Source organism: Octodon degus, unplaced genomic scaffold (genome assembly GCF_000260255.1).
Source record: "Octodon degus isolate 3935 unplaced genomic scaffold, OctDeg1.0 scaffold00015, whole genome shotgun sequence".
NCBI classification, from domain to species: Eukaryota; Metazoa; Chordata; class Mammalia; order Rodentia; family Octodontidae; genus Octodon; species Octodon degus.
Genome location: NW_004524591.1, coordinates 20,637,712 through 20,641,555, shown reverse-complemented (window position 1 = coordinate 20,641,555; position 3,844 = coordinate 20,637,712). Strand labels below are relative to the sequence as shown.

The 3,844-nt window shown below is 51.5% G+C and overlaps 1 pseudogene; it reads left to right on the top strand.

Annotated features, from left to right (window-relative positions):
- The window catches only part of LOC101569683, a 5,842-nt pseudogene extending 2,971 nt beyond the window's left edge, over positions 1-2,871 (top strand).
- Positions 2,872-3,844: the final 973 nt, after the last annotated feature.

Below are 3,844 nucleotides of genomic sequence, written 5' to 3'. Positions count from 1 at the left end.
AAAAAAAAAAAAAAAGAATACCTGACACGCACAATTTGAAGAAGGAGAGGTTTGATTTGGTTCATGGTTTCAGAAGTGTCAGTCCATGGTGAGCTGGCTCTCAGGGGAAGCAGTATGGAAGAGAAGAAGGACAGTCACCTACCCAACAGTGACCAGGAAGGAGAGAAGAGAAGAGCTTGGGAGAAGGGGCCAGTGATCAGACATATCCAGGATAGTAAAAAAAAAAAAAAAAAAAAAAAAAAATGGTGTAGTAGGAAAAATGTGATGAATACTTACATTTTTTCAATTATTGCTGTAGAAACATATTGTCATTAAACCACCTTGCACGCCTCTCCCCACCTTCATCCCATCACTCTTGCCACTTTCTGAAGCAGTCCTGCAGCTTCTCTTTTGTTTCTTTAGTTGTGAGGTCATGGCTGCCTCTATGTCCTGAATTGATTCAAGATATTTACCTTGTATAGTCTTTCTGACTTTGTAGAACAGCTGGAAGTTGCATGATGCCAGATCCAGGGAACTAGATGTATGGGAGGTGGGGAGGGACCACACAGTGTAATGCTTTCACAAGTCTGATTTTCCACCGGCTCCTGGGAGCATCATTCACTGACTTCATTACCATCCTTCCTAAAGACACCCAGAAAAGATTTCCAGAACCACTTCAGAAAGTGGCAAGAACCATGAGACAAGTGTGTTTGAAGTGGGCACCTGGGTCTTTGGAGCGGACAGATGGCAATCAATGTGTCTTTTACTGGAATACCTTTTGAAAGTTGTTCTCTGCCTGTTTTGATCAGACCTGGTCATCCCCAAAGTCGTCAGCCTTGATCTGCCAACCCACACATGCAGAAGTATCCTTTACTCACACAGTGTCTCTCCTGCCAGCCAAGGTGATGACACTCCAGATTGACCGGCGCCTTCTAGGGGCAGCCTGGGTGAGCAGCCTCCTGGGAACTGCAGGTCTGCAGGAGGAGAGCCAGGCAGTAGGAACAGCAAAGGCAGGGGCTGGCGGTGAGAAGGCGCTGTGGGGGGGGGGGCAGTAAGGAAGTGACTGCCACATGAGGAGAACAGACAGGTGGCAAAGAAGGCAGCTGAGGCAGGCCCGTGGAGGGTGAGAACTTCAGCCTCAAGTGCACTAGGGAGGGAATGGAGTGGTGGGGTCTTCGTGTTTCAGGGAACTGCTCATCATGCTGCCAACTAAGGATGACTTAGGAGACAGGGCAGGCGAAGCAGCAGAGCAGAGTGGGCAGGGGTGTCCAGGCAGCCAACAGGGTGCTCCCCAGGTGGGAGCCACGGGGGCCTCAGAGGTGGCTGCATCTGGGATCACCTGCAGGTGGAGCCAACTGCTGCTGAGAGTGTGGATGTTGGGGGAGTGAGGAGTCATGGGCAACTTCCAGGCCTCCAAGGCCAGAGATGAGCTCTAGGAGCTGTCGACGGATGGCTGAGAACACCACAGGGCCAAGTTCAGACAGCGTCCCATGCTAAGGTCAGACCAGAAGGAGGCTGCTGTGGAAGGCTGGGAGAAAGCGAGGGCCATGAGGGTGCAGCCCCCAGGAAGCTGAAGAAAGGGCAGACACGCGAGCGCAGAGAACAGGATGACACAAATAAGCCCCACCCAGAAGGAACACGCCGGGTTCCAGGATGTGAGATCTCCCAGTAGGCAAATTCACAGAGACAGAAAGGAGATGAGCAGCCCCCAGGGGCTGCAGGGCAGGGACCTGGGGGCAAAGGAGCCATTGCTTCACAAGTACAGGGCTTCCACAGACAGCAATGAAAAAGTATTGGGAAAAAATACCAGCGACAGTCACATAACACGGCAAGCAGAATGACTACCACTAAATAGTACAACTAAAATTTTATTATATATGCTTTATGCTTTAAAAAGAAATAATGAAATATTCCAAAAGCTTCTTTGTTAGAAAGGAGGTAGAGGAAGCGAAGGCGACAGTAATCAAATAAACAATCCACCATCACAAGAACTGGGTTAACTTGAACAGACTTGTTCCTTGTCTTTATAATGAAAGGAATAATACCTCTCTCAAACATTTATTTGCTGAATAGGTGAAATTCTGGGCTTCGCCCAAAGATAGGGGCTAGGGATTTGACTCAGCGGTAGAATGCTTGCCTAGCAAGCTGGAAGCCCTGGGTTCGGTCCTCGGCACCAAAACCAAAAACTAAACCTCCACCAAAGATGCTGGCTGGGGCCAGGGATGATCATAGTGATGATATTTATTGTAGTTATCACTTTTATTACTTGTAGCATGTGTTGCATATCATTGTCAGCTGGCCGTTGTTCTTACCACCTTACCTCTGTGACTGTTCCCTACAGGCGCAGCTGGCAGGGAAAGGAGGCTCAGCTCCTCAAAATAGTCACGAGGCTGCTAAAGTGTGATGTCACCCAGCTGCGCCCACTGGGGTCTGCCCAGGTGCCACCAGCATGCTGATGCTGCTCACCCTAGAGAGTGCCTCTCCCAGTGTGGACGCATCCCAGGCAGCCATGCGGGGTCTGCCAGGCCCGCTGAAGTCATGTGGACACCTGGTCACCGCGGTCACCCTGAGTTCACAGCACTACGCGGTGGGTTGGAGGAAGTTCTTCGGGCTCCACCTGGAGAAGGAGACAGTGGAGTCCGCCTCGCAGGAGGCCGGCTGCCAGGTGCTGCGATGTGGCCGCCACCCCATAAGCTATCCTGAAGCCTGCTGCAACAATGAGGGCACCTAAGGTCAGCATGACCAGGAGGGCCTGCCTGGCAGGGAAGTTCTGCCACTGTGTCTGCGGTCCCACTCACTGCCCCTCTGAAGAAAGTAGAGCCTGATCCAGAGGCCATGGAAGAGTTGGGCATCTGTCCTCCATAGTCCTTTCACGTTACCCTGAACCAACAATTGAAAATAAAGCAATTTGGTTGGATCCCCTTTCCACTTGTCTTTTCCCAGAAGTTGACCTTGAGATGAGAAGTTGAGTCCAAATCACTGATTAGCTTGCAAGTTGTTTATTTGGAAAAGGACCCCAGGAAATATTCCTAAGGGACAGGAAAGCAGAGAAGAAAGGAGCCTGCAGGAAGAGTTTGGTCTCTACACCTCACCAAGCCAGTACTGCTGAGGGAAACTGGGGCTGTGGTTGTGGTGGCTGCGGGGCTGGGGCCTCAGGGGCTGGTGTGGTCCGCGCGCAGTGGAGTCACCCTGCCTTGGGGAGCTGGGCCAGGCATGGCCATCTTCTGGCGTTGTGATTGAGGGCTGCTCCAGATGATTTTAATTCCCTAGCACATTCAGTCTCCTGCATTGGGCAACACAGCCCAAGGGGGAGCTCAGAGGCAGATTCACAGATGCTGGGATGGGGCTTTGGCCCAGGAGCCCAGGGACAGAAAAGAGGCTCCATCAGTGTCTACGCAGCCAGAACATGAGCCACTAGGGTGCAGGGCTGGCCTCCACAGGAGAAAAAGGAGCAGGATCTTGGGTTCTCAAAGCCAGGAACCAGCTCCTGTCAGTCGGTGCAGGGACACAGAAGTTGAAAGAATGGCCCCAGAGGAGGGTTCTGTGAGGCACAGCCCAGTCTCCTAGGTCTGTATAATAAGGAAGCTGATGGAAGGGAGCCTCAGGGAGGAGCAGCTGAGGCACAGCTGTAGGGCAGAGCAGAGAGTCAGGCTGCAGCAGCCTCCTGGGCCAGACAGGTCTCCTTACTCACTCAGCCTTCTAGAGAGGAGCGCCCAATCTTCAATCCCAAACCCACTTATTTACAGCAAAGTGCCAACACTACAATTAAACCTCAACACTGAGGCTTTAGTTTACAAAAGCCAACTCACACATTGACCTCTTTTGTCTTAAAAGAAAAATAAATAACACAACTGCCCTTGGCTCA